Genomic DNA, 18,410 nt, shown 5'->3' on the forward strand with positions numbered 1-18,410 from the left:
TATTTTTTTTTGGTTTTAGGTTACAATTTCTCTTCATTTTGTGCAGAGTTGCAATCCTAAAAATGGTCTTACAATAAAGACATTGCTGTTTTTGTCACACAGAGTTCACGACCTTCACTGCGGCTTTTACTCCTTTTCTGTGCCATAATGGCCTTTCCAGAGATTTTCAATTGTCTGAGAAGTAGTCATCTTTGGCTCCTTTGTTTTCGGCTATTTTCTGTGCTTTCATTAGTGCCTGAACTTGGCAGATAGCACAAATCTCAATGCAGAACCACTGCATCTACAGAAGAATGAATCACATCTCAGCACCTTTAGATCCTTGCCCTGATTCCCAGTCAATTGTTCTTGTTTTGCCCTAAGAGGCAAAAAAGAAATTTGTGCTCCCACTGTTTGTTTAATTCAGTGGGACTATGTGGACAGATGGAGGAATACGTTTTCTGAACCGAGGATTTCAGAGAACAGAGGAACCAGTCTCTTTGGAATCACAGCAACTGCAGCCTGATAAAGCTGATAAGAGCAAGACTTGTTTGAAGAGGAATACATAGGTTTCTTCTCTCTCCACTGATAACGAGTTCTTATCCAGTTCTGCTTTGCTCACTGAGATTGTTTTCAGTAATGAAATGATAACTTGACTTAAATTGCTTGGGCGTTAACTTAGGGAACCGATTCAAATTCAGGGTTATAAAGGAATGTAAGGTTTCGTTTCATCTGTTTAGCTGAGGTAAAATCTAAATGTTTTTCTTATCTAAACGGAAGAGACCCGGGCCAATAATTGGCTCTTCAGCAGAAAGCTGTAACTTCAAACTGGTTTCATATTTTTTTCTGACATTCCACCTGCTGTCTGGTTGACATTCCCCGTTCAGATGCTGAGGACATAGGTCAGGTAAGTAACAGAGCTTGGAAACTGAAGCACCAGAAGATGATATGAATAAAACACTGCATTTTCTGGCAAGTGTAAATCCTTTTAAATGTGATAAAGAAATTGAAATACAGATCCACGTTCTTCTTTCCACTGGCCATGCACCTCCACATCCACACGGCTCCAAACCACAGAACACTGCCTGTGTCTTCTAGCTATGTGCATTTTCAACGTATCACTTACTGGCTGAGGGTAATATTGTATTCACAAACAAATTTGACATCAGAAAAGAGGGATCTGGAGGAGCTACCCACCCAGCAGCATGTTATCAGGGTTATCAGGAGCTTTCATGGACTGAGTTTCAAGGTGCAGACTGTATCTGGGGCCTAGTGCCAAACAAGATGTTGAGAGCAGCTGCAAATTTTGTTTTTGTAGCTTCTGAATGTGTGAACATTTCTTGAAGCCGTGCACTGCTATTATAAATTCCAGTGACCTTCATCTCTGGAAAAAAAAGCAAGCAAATGTTGTACTGAATTAATAAAGACATCTTCAGAGAAAGATTTCTTGGTGACCATTTTGGTCTTCTAATTCTCTTCATTAAAAGGCCTGTTAACAAAAAAATGCATTTCTAATCATTCTCGCTAACCCTGCAAGACATCAGTGTGTTATCCTGCTTCTTATTAGTCAAATTACAAACAATTTAATGGTGATATACTGATGCCTGCACACAGTGTTACCAACTAAACATTTAAGGAATAACGTAGATACAAATTATTCAGTTCAGGTGGACTGCATACGTTTCTTACAGTGTGTCCTTATCCAGCTAACTGCTCTTATCTATGAGTAACACTGCTCAAAAAAAAAAAAAAAAAAACAGAACTAACAGTTTTGCAAGGCCTCTCAGAGGAAGCGATACAAGGCATTATTGGATGTACTTGAGGATGAGTCAGCAACTCTTGTCTTACATCATGCTGGATAAATGTGCCAGAAGTCTGGTTAAAATCATAAAGCAATGGGATGGGGAAAATGAATGCGTTCTGGAAGCCTTAAGCACAACCTCTGGTTAGAAACGGAGAAGGTACTTCTAACTAGGTTTTGGGGAGCACCATCCTTCCCTGCTCCCTCACCACAGGCTTTACTCTTGCTTTCTTGCTTCTGAACTCATCTAGAGTGATCCTCATGGTGCTGACTGAGGGTTAGTTAACACAGGTTTCTTCTCTTGGGCTTGGTGTCTGCAGGGAAACGCTATTTCTAGACTTCGATAGTCTCAGTCATTCGTTGTTAAAATCTAAAAAAGTCTGAATTTCTGGGGAAAAAAGAGGCCAAGAAGAATTGCCTGAATACAACTGTGCGGAAGTTCTGAGACCTATGTAGTACAAATGGAAAAGCTAACAAGGCAAGTATAGTAACTATAATCTCTTGTGCACTGTGGGCGCTGCAGATGGCCTGTGCTGGGCAACACTGCTAAAACAGCAAACTAACTCAGCAAGTCTCTTCAACAGCCCCCAGGTGTCCAACCTACCACAGTCTGAAGCTTTGTAAAGGAAACACCAGAAGCACCGTTCCCTGCTTTCTGAGTAAACGACCCTCCCTGGAGACTGAGACACGGGGCTGCCCACGCTTCCTGCCTGGAAAACTTTCTTATTTTACTAAGGTGGATTTCATGTGCCAGACAAATTAAACAATTATCTTTAAGTTACAGGCAAAAATGCAAGAGCTTCATTTTCACATTGCTGTGTCACCACAGACATTTTACTTTCCATTTCAGTAATGTGAAATTCGTGGGAACTTTTCATTTTGTGATACTCTGACTCTTACATTACAAGGCAAATGGTTAAGGAGTGGTATACTTTCTGTTCTATTAGAAGACACTGGTGTGTTTTAAATGGTCAGATTTTGAATGGTCAGTAGAATACTTATCTCGCTACCAATCCTCATGTCTGATTGCACTGTTTTCAGAGAATCAGCACAGGCTCAGCAGAAGCAGATGATGCCCTGGTGTGAGCACACTTGGAGGGTTCAGTGCTGGTCAGCCACTGTATGGAGGTCAGGTCAGGACGCATGCAGGGAGTGGTGCTCCCAGACTGAGCAGAGAAAACTGCAGCCATCTTCCTTCCTTACAATTTTTTGATGCTTGTCCCCTTGCAGCTCTGATGAAGGAGCTGCTCTGCACAACCTTTCCCTCCAGCAAGGCTAAGGCACCCAGGTGAGGCCAGCAGCATCCATGCTGGCATCAAGCACACCACCATGGGGGCCAGAGGACGAAGAGGAAATGAATCTTGGGCTGTGGAAGAGGAACATCAGCCTGTCTTAAATGGACTTTGCCAAGTTTATGCCAGCAGCCCACACTGCACTCTTTATGCTGATAAACCCAGGACTTCAGCCTGGGGCTCCATCATGTCAGGGCAGAAGGAATAAGGGAGAAGGTCACTACAAATCCAGAGATAAACTCACAGGGCAGTTCTTGTCTTTCCCTCCGCCTGTGGGACGCCAGTGGTAGGGGAACAGTCATTACAAAGCCTATTAGAGAACATAATTAACTCCAGCTGGAACTTTTGAACTTGACTTTTAAAAACCTCTCACCTCTTGTTAAAGGCATTAAGCAATCACCTTTTCAAAGGCCTCAGAGAGCATCACTTCCCTCCTATTAATTCAATCTTTAATTGATACTGGGAAGTTCTTTTTTCCTTTGAATCTAAGAAATAATACGCTCTGCATAGAAAGTATTAGCCTCACCAGAGAGAACTGTAAGTAAGAGGTGAGCAGTATTTGCTACCTCTGTGTGTATGAAAAGGTAAGCGAGATTTGTTCTGAGGTGTCTCAAGCTCAGAAAACTCAGAATGGTTTGAAAATATTTAGGAGACCTTTTCCCTGTTTAAAAGCTAATGTTGTGAAAGGAAAAATTACTATAGGAGGTGATATGCTTGCCATTCTTCTCAAGAAGATAGCAAAGACAGCAAAGATAGGAGAATGCTTTCTCGTCCTTACTGATCAGCAGCTGTTCAGCAGACATTAAACAATAGGGAATGTTAGTAGCTTACAAGTGCTTTGCCAAAGCAAATGCTATTTTCGGTATGACTCAATGGGAATGATTCAGCAGTTTCCTAGCCAGCAAATAGTTCAGACCTGTTCCAGAGTATTTTAAGGTTTGCTGTCACATGTTTCTTACTTGCAGCTTTCCCATTTTAGTTTATCTGTGATTGTATGGTAACTCCATTAATGTATCACCCGTTAGAAATATGAGAGCACATGAGGCTATGCAAAATAATGAGAGGATTCAGTTGTCACTAAAGATATTCTTATTGAACATAATTATCTTTGGCACTCTTTCTGATACTTCAATTCTTGTAAGAAAACTATATTTGAGCCAAAGATACTCCACTCCCATGAAATACAACTGTGGCACAGTGACCTCATTTGTGTTGCACCGTATAGATTTATGTCACTTTGTACACAGGTAGCAGAGCAACTGCACAATTCAGTAATTAGATGTCATCTGTAAGACTGAAAACTTGAAATGATGAGGTAGAAACACAATCAAAAAAGTAGGATTTGGCTATCTTGAAATGCAGGATGTGTGTCGAAGGATACTTTTGTTGTTTAATTACAGTCGGGTGTGTGTTACTGTATCACTGTAGGTAGCTGTTGAGGGTTCATTCTGTGTAGCAGAAACCCAGCATCACGAGCAACAAGCAGTGTTGTTGCTGCCTGTGCAATAAAAATTGTGATTAGAATTAAAAAGGAAACAAAACTCACGTGGTGAATGGTTCAGCAGTTTGTAAATCCCCTTTCCTTATTCACACAAGAACGCCTTGCTCTTATCCCCTTTTCCTGTCATCTCTTTGGGCTGACATCACATGCAGGAGCATCTCCTCCACCAGCTTTGCCAGGAAGTCCTGATGTGGTGTTCTCCTGTGGGCCACTGTTTGGAGCTCCCCGCACCAGCGGCCCACCTGGCCTCTAAGCTGAGCTTTCACAGTCCCCTCTCAGTTTTCAAACAGAAAATAGAGTGCGGTGCATTAGATGCTCTGCATGCATCCACCTCAATGCTTGCAGAGAGAAGAAAAGCTTGTGTATTAAGAAGCATTCTCTGGAAACTGCTATGGCCCATTGAGTTGTGAGGTAGCCGTGGGCCCAAGAAGCGTCTATGGAGCTTCCTGCAGAAGCAACCCTACCAGGGACTGCTCAGCAGATTTGTTTTCTGTGGGGCATTTAGGTTGCTGGGAAAGTGTGGAGCAACCTCCAGCATCTGTGTAATTGAATCAGATCCTTCAGAGGATCTGTGTTCCTCTGAAGAAAAATTTCTTGGTATTTCTTTTGCAGGGAGGGGCAGGAAACGAGCAGGAAAGAATTTGACCCGATAGCAGTGGCCACTGGGAAAACAGAGTGTGATCAGTACAGTTTGTGGGACAGTTAGTGAGAATTCACGTGGCTTCTTTTGTTTCTGTGGGAGTCAGTACCTAAATGCCTTTGCAATGTCAATATGTGATCTTGAACTGTGAGTTTTCCAGCTGGGCAGTAAAACTAGATAGTGGTTCAGTGAGTGAGACGGGGAAAAAGGAATTATTGAAGCAAGAAAAAGAATGGATCTTGATCAGCATCAAAAACCTGATTGCTCTTGGCAGAACCAACAAAAAATAACGAAAGAACGTGCACACTACAATGTATGTTGGGAAAGCCAAAGTACTGAGCCTTCTCCAAAATGTGACTTATAAAACATCATTGTCTAAACATAAGTAACTGCAAAGTAGAACATTTGAAATGCTTTTAAATGTCAAACCCAAAACATTTCTTTAAGTCAAGAGGAAAAATCTGTTTATTTTAGTTGAAGCAGTTCAGTGGGTTTTTTTGTTGCTTTTTTTTTTCTCTCCAATTCACAACAGAATTTTCTTGTGGTCATCTCAGCCTGGTGATTTGTATTTTGGGCTGGGGGGGGGGGGGGGGGAGGTTATGATGTGTGCAGATGCAATAGTAAGAATTAGTGCCCTGTGGCATCACGGCCCTGGGTTAGCAACAAACCAAAAAGTGAAGAAAACAAAGCCCTCCAAGAACAGACCCATTGTCCATTGCATAGATAGCAGCAGGAGAATCACCACTGGATGTTCTGGAGCTTCTGTGTTCACTCAGCCGTGCATGGGCAAGATGAAACATTTTGGCAGGAAAATACAGAACGTGAGTCACATTCTGTGAGTTTTTCTCCACGCTATTTCTGGCAAAGCAGGAGCCTGATGAATAAAGCCAATTATCAGTCATTGTAAGAGGGAAAAAAAGGTGTTTATGAGAAGATGTATATTATAAGAAATCTGCAGGGGCTGCATATTATAGCAAAAGCTGACCTGTGACTACAAGCTTAACACAGTATGGATTGGTACCTTAAAATGGAAGCTTTCTTTCCACTGGATTCCCACAGAGCTGATACTGTTGTATGCGAGTAGAGCCTGATGAGGATCTGAAAGCCAGAAGAGCTCAGGCTGTCAGGCTCGATGTAAGGCAACGTTCAGCTTTCTGCACGCTGTCGCTGGGTTAGCTGGCAGGCACAGCAGAGCTTCCTTCCCTCTCACCACTGCTGGAAACTTGCCATGCCGCTCCAAACCTCTCCCCATGATCGTCTCCAAGCAGCTGATGGACTCACTGAGCATTGTTACCTGTACCTGCTGGGACGGGGCTGGAAATGGTGGGTTAATTCCCTAAGAAACGGCTTAAGTTCTGAAATGATATTGAGTAGTTCCAAACAGCAATGCAAACAAGCAGTTCTGGTAAACAGAAATCCATGATAATCCTGGGCACTGGTAGAGGTGACAATTTTAAACGCCTTGTCCCTAGCTGACATTCCTTTAGGAAGGTGCTCGTGAGATTCCCTGAGAGTGAGAGTTTTCTTTCTGATTTTTCACCAAGAAGGAAAGTTCTTTGCCAACACGCTTTGATTTTTTGAATGGAGATATTACTTACATGCTGTAATTCTACCCATTGCATCGTGCTGATTGAGCTGTACATGTGAGTGGCTCCTGGAAAACTGGCCTGGAAAACTAAATGCCTTCTGAGATCAGGCTTTGAAATCTGTTTGCCCACACAATACTTTTAATGAAAACAAAGAGAGATGAACAAGGGCCTCCACCCTTTAAAAGATGAAACAATATGATCTTTACCACCCACCACCTATTTCAGATTCTTAAAAGTTTTTTAGTGAATAAGAAGATACAAAGTTTGGATGCGCTTTACACAAACCTGCATGGATTCCCTGTGTTGATTACTGCTGTTCAGAATGAGGAGGAGCTAAAAAATATTGCTTTTCTTGATAAGAAAGCATAATCAGAATGACGGTTGCAGCTGGTCACAGAATAACAGGCCATCTCTCCAGCTGCAAATACTGATTCTCTACTGACGCAAACCGAAGATCTGTTCAAATGGCCAGGAGTTGGACAGAATCTCCTCTAACACAAGTTCATAACTACAAGTGTGTATTCTGAATTGCACTAAATCCCAAGTTTGAGTTCTGATCATCAATTTACAAAACAGCTATTGCCCAAAATGGCAACATAGCTCATTAGGTAAGAAACCACGTATTGCTTTGAGGTAAAATTTTAATCCATTTGTTAGGAGGCTTACATTTTTTGGAAGGTTCAAGTTTCTCTTCTTAGTTATGCTTAACATACAAGGATGGGTGGGGACCAATCAACAGAAGGATTTTAGCTTTCTAAACTTGGTGATACTCCAGTACTAATGATTATTACTTCCTTGGCCTGTGATGGCGCTCGCTGTTGATTTTACTTCGTATGTTAAGCAGAAATGCAATTGAAGCTAGGAGTTTACAAGTGAGAAACGTGCATGTAAGATGTTTTCCAAAGTGACCTAGGTCCTACTGACCGGCTGCGATACAGGAGCGGGCACAAGTAACTGCCAGGTTCTCTGTGATAACCAACGCCCTGAGAGCAGAGTGCTGCTGCCCTGCCATTCAGACCTGTGGGGCACCTTAGGGTGATGTTCTCGCTTCGGTTTGTTCTTCCCTTGAGTCTGAGTCTTGTAGTCTCTTCCACTGTCTAGAGGCTAGGGCCACTGAGTGGCCTTTTGGGCTCCCTTTTTACGCCACAGTCCTCTCACAGTGCATCTGTTACCAGAAATTTTTAAGCGCCGTACCATGCCTATGCTTAATTTAGTCCAGTAAACCTCAGCCATGGAACATATGTAACTGTCTTTCATGCTGCCACTGATATGGGAGAAATTAGTACTGGAGAACGGATTACTCTGCTTGTCCATAAACTTTGAATGGTACAAATGCTCTAGCTGCTGAACAGCCTACTCCAGTGTTCAACTTCAGGAGAGTTTGCCATGACATTTAGTACAGGGGGCTGTCGACTCTGAAACATTATGTCTGTGGGATCCAGAGACTTCATGTGATGCTTCCTACCTTAACAAGGATCACTTGTTAGAATGTTTGCTAGCACTTCTGTACTTAGAAGTAAAAAGTCACGTTTCTCAAAACATGTAGCAAATGCAATCATGAGGAGTTTCATTTCCTCGAAAATCTTCTCTTTCCTGTGTCCTTGGAAAAGCAGAAATGCAATTAGGAAGTCAAATTGTTGTCTATTGGTTATCTATGGAAAGTTGGTACATCGCTCACATGACCTTTATTTTTGTCTTGAAAAGAGATAATGTGCTTCTTTAGCCTTGCTTGTGGTCTGCAGTGAATCTCTGTAGCTCCTATTTGTATTCTTTCAGAGTTTTTTTTTTTTAACATAAATATTTTATGAATAATAAACATGTGTATAGTATTAGTTTCAGTAACTGATAGGATAAGAATGGATTATTAAATAACAATTTAATTAGAAAGTGAGTTTTGCAGGAATTGATATGGGGCTGAAAGCTATCAGTCATATCAGAGAGGCACTTGCCAGAAATGTGAGGATGAGAAGCAGCAGCTGAGAAATGACTGTGAACTGCCAAGAGATGCTGAGCAAAGCCGTGCAGGCATATTGAGAGGTGCATGGAGAAAGCTAAACTAGCGCAGGAAAAAATCCAGCAATGGATGTGAAAGCTTGTATGCTGTCCATACAGCTGTGACTGAGAACACATCTTCTCATGTCACCTGCATGTTTCTACCCTTTGGTGAATGAAAGTTAATTTTCATTCAGTGTTTTTTTTTTTTTACTATATCTTTAGAAATACAATTGCTCTTTTTGAGTCCTGAAAATACCTGGGCTTGGCTGGGGAGAATTGTTTTTTTTTTACCAACTTTGTATGGTTCATTCTGTTATATGTTCAAGGGAAAAACAGGCTATGCAGCATCAGCTTTTGCTATTTGGTTGAAACAATCCAACAGAAAAATTGCTTCCCTGTATCTTTCACATCCTAGGTAAAATTGTCAGTACCAAATCCATAGTATGTGCACGATGCATAACGGCACATTCTTGTAGAAGCATACATGTAATGTGAAGCTCTAAATGTGAAAAAAAAAGAAAAAAAAAAGACTTCAGAAGGGCAAGTTTCTTCAAAATGGACCTTAAGCTATAGATCAAAATCTGCATTCAGTGCATTGTGATTCTAGCAAGAAGCATGCTCTGAGATCTGCTGCTGGGAGCAATCATGTTCATTGTGCTCCTGACGTGTACAAATATACAAGAACCAGTACTTCTGAGGTTTCACATCCTTCTACAGAGTAATCAGAAGACACAGCAGGAGGTGTCTGAGTAGTGATGGGGTACTGTGGAGTCATATGTTTCCCATGGAAATTGTTTGTGACTTCCCGCTCCTTATTGCCATTCATCTTCAAAGTGAAAAAAAAAACAACCAAAAAACTTGTCTTGTGGGCAGGACAATTACTTGCTTTGCATCAAAGTTTTAGGTTGCTTCTAATTCAAACTAGATTTCAAAGGAGTGAAGCTAGCAGCAGCAGAGATATGCAGTACTGAGGATAAATGCCCTTTCTTCCTGGTTCCGCTATGCCCAGAAGGAAACCTCAACCCCCAGCACAAAACCTCCATCTCAAGCAGAATCCTTTAGGAAATAAAAACTAAATGTATCGTCTTAGTGCTTGACTACAGTGCTATTAAGACCTCTACTTTATATTTTGATTTTAAATCCCCATGTTTTCCTTTTTCTAATTGCAAACACTCAAGTTCTCCAGCAAGATGCATTTCCTTCTGGGCCAGCCTTAGATAGAAGTCTTGGAAAAAGAAATAAAACTCAAAGCTGGTTTTAACACAGTGCTTTCTTCTTACTTCTTCGGTTGCCCTCAGACATCTCTGCCTGCTTTCAGACTGCCAAACTTGCTGAAGTCAGACCCAAGGGGAATAACATGAACTCTGCTAACCCTGATGCTGAGTCCGTCTTCCTCACACTGAACTCCTTAGCTTTTGTGCCTCTGTTAGCAAGATCCCAAGGCTGATTTGTATTGTAAGATGCCAGAAAAGGCTTGAAAATTAATTTTTTTTTTGCTAGCTACCAGAGCTGACTGGGATTCACCGCTCTCTTAAGCTGCAAGCAGGATGAATTTACATATTTTACCTTTTTTTCCCCTACTTTTCACACTGTGTTTTCAGTGGGGACGGTGTGTTGTATTGCAGGAAAGCTGCCTCTGTTTTTGTATGAAATCCATGCGATCTCATGAAGGAAGTCAGCTTGCAGGAATGAGAGGAAGGAAATGCTTTTCCTGTTTCAATTAGCTCCAGAGCCCAGGAAGCTCCCTTTGTCTCCCTTTAATCCAACTGAGCAGCGGTTTGTTGGTATGAAAAGAGATGCGTGTGTTGCTAATATCTGATAATCTTTCCTCTTTGGGAGTTGAACATGGTATAAAATCCTCAGCATAGATATGTTATTAAAAGGATAAATAGTATATTTTTCTTCCAGTCATACAGTTTGCTGTAGATCAGAAATAAAAGCACTCAGGGCAAGAGATGTATTTTAAGCTTTCTGCATCTCAGCTATTTTGTAGTTCTTTTCTAAAAATACTTGTTATCTAGGCTGAAAGCTTCATTTTGAGACAGTATAGATGATGCTTCAGCTGAATGAGGCCACGTACTTGGCCACGAATGCGGTACACGTGGCAAGGTATGCCTTGGAGGAAGTCAGGATGGCTTCCGTGGCCATACAGGTCCTTGTGGGGATGTGTTCCAGTGGGACTGAGACCACAGCTTGCTTCCTTTGTCTCCTGGGTGGTTTGTTCTTTGTCAGGATAGTTAAAATAAATAAGTGGTATATGAAAATGTAAAGGTTAAGCTGAAAATCATTATAAACTGGAAGTAATGAGAGTGCTACCAGAAGACAGTGCATTACTCAAGAGTTGCTTTTTGTGGTTAGTCAGACTGGCTTTTCTCTGCACAACTGTGGGGATTACTAAGCATGAAAGATACACTTCTGTAAACCATCCAAGCCACAACAGTTTTGCTCTGTCAGCTCTGTTATCGGTTTAGGTGCTGAGAGCAGGAGAGAAATGCTCTTACTTGTGACCTGTTCAAAGACCAGACATGTCTGAATCAACTGTTAAGGGGTAAAAATCAACTTATTTTGATTTGGGGAATGTACTCTTGGGATTTAGGCAAAGTTTAGCATGTTCTTCAGCTTTTATTTACTGTAAATCAAGTTATTTCACATGGCAAAGTATCTATTTTAGAATCATGCATGAGAAACTAAAAACTACGAAATATTAAGCTGTTCTCCAATGTCACTGCCTAGTGACACGTGCCAGCTTCCCTGATGGTGCAGGAAGGCGATATCAAACCATATATGATTTCTCTGCCATGCAGCAAGAGTCCTTATCTTTTTGGTGGCAAGCTCACGTTTGAGCTGGTGGGTGCTAGACACACAAATACGAGCCCTCTCTTTCGGTTGGACGTTTGGGGTTTCCTCGTTCAGGAACTACTGCAGCAGATAAGCGCTTGTGCTGCACAAATGCGTTTGATAACACCGGTGTCATTAGGAGACAGTGCAGCCCAGGAACATGAGGTAATCTGACTTTTATTGAGTAGGGTAACTGCCTTTAGATGCTACCACGTCATGAAATGTTCCATATGCATAGAAACAGAAGGGTATATTTATGATGGAAAATGTGGAAAAGTGCCTATTGATAGCACTTTTACTTCAAAGCTGTACATTCTTTTAAGCCATGCAGCCTTAGGAAATACAACCTAAAAATATAATTACATTCTTAATTACCATGAGCTGTTCTTATAGACCGCAGTCCTGAAGCTAGAAAGATTATGTACATGTTTCTTCAGGTGATGCCTTTTTTCAGCAGAAGGCTAACGTCTGCTGAACTTTTATGTGAGGTTAACCTCATGGGCTCCACTGGGATTATCTTAATGTTATAGATGGATGTGTGCTCGACTAGCTGAATTCCTGTCCAAGGAAGCTCTTCTACTTTTAATTTAATTGAATTGAATTTTTTTGTAAAGCTGGGAGGTCGGGTCTTTGGGAAAATGAAGAATGTCATTAAACTTAATAGACTTAATCTTTTGGTATCTCTTCAACTTGTGTCCTTTGAAAACCAAAGCTCAGTAAGAATACCCACTACTTCTTTGATGTGAAATTTCTGCCTTCTTTCCTACCACCAAGGCTTGATTTGCAAGAATATTTAGTGTGCTAAACTACCGTAATTGCATACTACATTTGATTAGGTTTTCTTTTAACCCTTTTAAATGATAGTATTTCCTTCAGGGAAATTTTAAAAAATTAACCCAAAGATTAACCCAAACAAATTATCAATGCTCTGTGTACAACATCTGGTTTAGATTGCCTGCTTTGTTTTCTAAATAAACTTATTCAATTAATAAATGAACAGTCCAGAAGCATGCTATTGATTAATGAGAGATGTTTTGGACTTAGCTGCCAATTAGCTCTCAGGTGTCTGGGTGCATTGGTGTAATTTAGAGTTTTTCCCTGATTTCTCATGTCAGCAAACAATTGGGAATTAGTGCTTAAACTGCAGACAAGAGAAAGCACTGAAAAGGAGTAGGTTCTTTGCTACAGAGTAGGACTCTGAATTGTATTGATGGAGAGTTTAAAGGATCCTTTTACATAAATTACAATTTCCACTGAAGAAAGTCAGAAAGAAATTGCTCAATTATTGTGGGAATGTAAATTAATTTTGGTATGAAACATAAGGTATATCAATAGAATCGTGTTTCCTACTAACTTCCTCAGGTTAAGATATTCAGAAAAGTAGATGAATTAAAAACCAAATAGCCCCCAAAGTCACATTTTTTCTTTTTAGTTGGCCAGTTGTTTTCAGGATTGTCACAATGCATGCTATTGGAAGAGTTGAATGGAACAAGTGATCAGTAAAGTATGTCTGACCTCCCAAGAATGACACTTGATAGAGGATATGGTATAAAATTATTGTCTTGTTCTATGGAATATATCATTAATACATCAAATTCCCTCAAAGCTCTGTCACTCAGGGTTGAAAGTGTTCTCCCTTTCCTTTTATCTCATAATTTCCTACAGTGGAGCCCAGCTATAGGATAATATTCTACCAATAGCAGGTGCTATGGTTCCTTCCCAAGCTGTCTTGGCCCTCCCAGCAGTAACTGTTCATCTTGTCTGAGATGTTGCTTAGCATTTAGCATGTCTCTTTAAAGACAGTATGCTATAAAAACTATAATAATGCATAAAAATATGCTATGACAAACTGGAGGCAGAGCTGCCAGGTTATTTCTGCAATAATTTTTCCTTTCTTTTATCTATCTTGAAAGAGTGAAAGAGCAAAAGCAGCACTGAACTATGACAGCTGGAAACTTGGGCTAATCTTGACTTAGATTTACTGTAAAGACAATTTTTCAAAGCGTTGCACTCACCTGCTATCTTTTTCTATTTCAGTCCATTATCTTCAGATGTCCAAATGATGCACCAAAGAGTTCATTCCCCTCGTAATAGAAGATAGTACATAAATGATTAAGTAGTTAAATTCTAGTGGTCTACAAATATGAGCTTTCTGAAGCATGTTTTAGTTACTCATTACTTTGATCAATTGATGTTTGTTTAAATGCAAACACAGCTGTTTCATGTGTTTGGTTGGTTTCTGTTTCTTTCATGATGGACTCGTGAGATGAGCAAAAAATCGCGTTGGATTGACAAATCTTATTTCTTCAGAACACTCAACCCAAAATGACAGACATTTTGTTCTCCAAATGGCAGGAAAGGGAAAGAATTGTCACCTTATTAGCTGGCTTTTGGTTTGCAATTTAGACTCAAAGCTGTAAATGTGAACAAAATTGAACTCCCAGCATCTGCTTTTAAGATCTATCCAGTCTCCATCAATGAAATGCCAAAAGGCACAGACTTTTGCCCCCTTAAGAGTTTTTCTATGAAAAAGCACCAGAAAGGCCTGCTTCTCTCCAGTGACTGTTCCTTCCTACAGAGTACTTCTGCATTTCTGATTTAAGTTTTTCCACAAATGTCTAACAACCTAGCTGCCTCTCTTTAAATATACATTTCCCTCATTTCATGCTCCTCTTTCTTTGTGAGCACCTTCTTGATAGTTTGAACAAGCTGTAAATGCAGGATTAGCAAACTGGCACAATGGGCTGGTTCACATTTCTTCCTTTGCAGTGTGATCTCACTAATGAATAGTCAAAATGAATTTGGAAAATGAACATGGGATTAAAAAAAGGCTGCTTTGTACCTCTCAGATTCTACTTAGGAAATGATTAATGTTGACTGGGTTTCATTTAGTAGCTTTTAATTTATTACTTTAAATTGAATGTTTACTCTGAAATTCTTTGTTCTTCTAATTTCTTGAGAAATAATAATACCTAAAGATTCCGAAATCACTGCTGTGGGATCCTGCTGCTTTTGTTCTTAATAAATTCTATAGATCAGAGCCTACAGCTATTCTGAAACTTGAAAGAAAATGACAATTAAAGTGATTATTTAAGTAAACTATTAAGAAAATTCACCCGATCTCTACTATTAAGTGAGCAGATTTTCTCTTTCCCTATGGAGAAAAAATTTTAACAAATGCCTCATTAGAAGATTTTGTTTTCTGAGTTCTGTCAAGCTGTTTCTTTTTTAAATTTTATTTAGATTGAAACTAAGTTTGTATTGGTCAATATGTGTGGGTTTTTTTCAGTGGCTCTTGGATCTTAACTAAAAAAACTACTATAGGGATTAGGTTCCACAATGGAAGCAACCTACTTCCATGGCCCAATTCTGTTTTCTTGGTGAACAATACTGGGCACATCTAACAGGCCGTAGGTCTGTGTTTGATGATGGCCGTCCAGCACCGAGCGAACACTTGTAAATCCTTTGTGGCTATGGCAGTTGGTTTGATCAGTATACAGGTGCTTCTGCATGGGAAAGGTTTGCATGCTTTGAGAGAAGTTTGCTACTCCTGGCAGGTCTTTGATTGTGCAAGGGTAACTTGCTCATTGATTACAAGTACTACAGATAGGAGCTTGATTCCATGCAGGCATTAAAAGAAAATCAAAACACAGTGATTCCCAGATGCAATCTGTATCTTCCTTTGGAGACCCTTTTCTTCTCTGCAATGTTTTTCCTTTTCTGAAGATCACTATTTTGGTTTTCGTTCCTGTGATGATCAACTGGAGGACTGCAGACCTGACAGTTATTTCCTGCAAATGGGCTGAGGTGCCATACATTTCCTATGCTGCATTCCGAGAAGAACTCTGCTCTGGGAGCAGTGTCCCCTGTGAACCTATTCAAAATAACAAGACACTCATCATGGTTTTGGGTTACTTCTGGCTGAACACCTTGATGTTCATGTGAGCACAGTTCAGCTGGGCCTTGAGATGGGACTCTGGTCCCCATGCAGTAGCAGATGATCGTGCTGGTGCTGCAGGCAGCCCTGTGCAGTGTGAGGCACAACAGCCTCTGGCTTGGTATGACTGCTTCGTAGGGAGTTACATAAAAAGAAAGAAAACTGATTTCTACATTGGTTCCATTCAGAAAAGTGAAACTTTGTTGAATTCGTCTGTGCGCATCTCCCTCTTCTCCCCACCCAAATAACTTTGGAATGCTTTGGCCACTTGTCACCCTGTTTAATTGAGAGGCTGCACTCCTCTATGCTCGTTGGGATGAGCACTCAGTGAGAGGAAAGGTGCTGTGAGCGTGCTGCTGAAAAGAGCACCAGAATAGTCAGATGGAGAGCGCGAATGTTCTGTGTAAAGCAGCAGCTGGCAGAGCAAATGAAGCTCGAGAGCCCCAAATTACAGTGCTACGGGAAAACCAGCAGCACTTTGTCGTGCACAGAGTTTCTCTCCTTTAGAAGCTTTTAGGCATTGGTCTCTTATTTTGTCTCTTCCCCTCTGCTGTTCCTTGCAACGAGGGCAGGTATCTGTGAGTCTCCACAGATTTGTTCTTGATTGACTTACAAAGAGTTAAGCCTATAATCTGCTTAAAATATATTCATTTGGTGTTGAATTTCTGTATTGTACATCACACAATTGTGGGTAGTTTGAGAAACTGCTTTACAACTTAGGAATATTTTTTGTTGCAGGTGGGCAGCTGTTTGAATTGCTCCTATTTGAACTGATGGCCACTTTTAAGTTGAGATCTCAAGCCCAGCTGTGGTATATACATAGCATAAGATATTTTTGCAGGGTTATTGCCAGCTCTACTGGACAATTTGCCTTCACTATGTAACTGGCTTCTTGTCTGACTAAGCTGAGAAGGGCTGCAGGAAGCCTCCACCATTTTTATGCCGTAGTCCATCTTGAAATAGTTTGTAACTAGTTCTACTTACAGCGCACTATTTAAAGTTGGAATGTTTTTGGAACATTCTTTGCTGGTTAAATGGAAATGTTTCATTTATTGCATCCAGGTGATTTTTAGTGATGCATGTCCAGGGTGGCTTTCTGGGTTGAACTAAACCTGCTGATTTAGAAGTGGCTTTTTATTTTGCAAATAAGTTTTTCTTTCCATTCAGTCCTTGAGATCAGCTAGTAGATTTCACACACTGGCAGCTAAACTTTCTTTTTCTGTATCCCCAGTCAGCTTGCCGTTAGCAGTCCAGAAATAACATACTGATGGAGAAAGCAATGCAAACTTTCCTTTCCTACCATATGTGATAGTTCTCAGAAACCCAGCTTTCCTTTCCTCTACGGCAAATGAAAAAGGGCTCTTTTCAGCATAGGATATTTTGGGTTTTAAATAGTCTCTTTGTACTGACAGTGTATGTGCTCCTTTTTACATTTGTTCGTACTTGTGGGAATTTACATCTGATGATTTTTAAGTTGCATGGGAAACAGCAATCTGCAGTCAGTCAGTCTGTGAAAAATAAGAACTAGAGACTAAATCAGGGCACAGAGGTGCTTGCACATCTTGGCCATCTTGATTGCAGCAGAGCACTGCTGTTGGTCTGCCTCCCACACAGCAGAAGGTGGCAATTTCTCCTCTCTTCCAAGTTGGGCCTCTGATCCTAGGAGATGGTTGTCTTTCATCCTGGGAAGTATTATTTAGCGTAATTATCATGAATCCGCTGAACCTCTTGAGAAATTTAACTGAATTTTCAAAGTGCCAAAGTAGGAGGACTGTGACAGATCTCTCATCCCCCCCACATCTTTTCCTTAATAGAACCAGAGCTCAAAGCAAGAGAACTCACAGCCATAAGATACTCTAAGGACAGAGTAAACTTAACCTGAACAAAACCTTTGAGTGCAGAAGCATTCCACTTGGGATAAAATTGCATACTGCCTTAGAGTAACAAACCGCAGGACTACATGGCTGCTCTTTCCTTTAGTATTTCTGAAGCGGTGCTAAAAATGAAAGGGATGACATCTCAGATAATGGTGATGGCTTTCTTCGTTTGTGCTGCTGGCTTGGGGCAGAAATGAGAGCTCCTTTGGTTACTCAAAGAAATAAAACGGCCAAGGAAGCTGAAGCTTTGAGCACAGTACTGAATCTGAAATACAATAAACGAAGTAGCATTACAAACAGACACAAGTTGAGGCATGAACAGCATAAACTGGTAAGTTTTTATTATTATTTACTTATTTCAGTTTTTATTAAGGTATTTATTAAGGTAATTTAGAGTCTGTGCTTTTTTTTTTATAAATCGAGGAATTAGAAGTATAAGCAAGGCATTTTGAAAAATACACAACAGAACTGGTTATTCTGGGTAGATTCTGGGTAGTACCTTGTTTCCTAAAACCCACTCTCATGAAGAAATTAGACAAACTCACAGCTGTTCTTGCAAGATAAACCTAATTCTTAACAACACAGATGGAGCGGCGTAGGTCAGTAGAGGACAAAGTTCACAACTCCAGCACAATAGATACTTCATTACCTGCTTGAAACCTCATAATTCTTTAGCTCATTTTGTTTTAGAAGCTAAGAAAAGACTCCCTCTCAGCAGTTTAATGCTGTGACAGCATGAAAGTAGCCGCTTAGAATTACAAGCTGCTGCTCTGTATGGAATTTCTCTTCCCTGTTAGTGCAGTTAAGGTAGAAGAGGGTAGAAGAGGCAGTTGGGCTTTGCTGCAGCGCTGGGTTGTCCCCTCGCACAGACGCCCTGGGAACAGCCAGGGCCCTGGGTCTACAGCAGCACAGGGGAGAGGCTCTGTGTCACCATGAGAAAGGAGTGGGATTTTGCATGCTTAGC

The sequence above is a fragment of the Tetrao urogallus genome (assembly GCF_951394365.1).
Source record: "Tetrao urogallus genome assembly, chromosome: 8".
NCBI lineage: Eukaryota > Metazoa > Chordata > Aves > Galliformes > Phasianidae > Tetrao > Tetrao urogallus.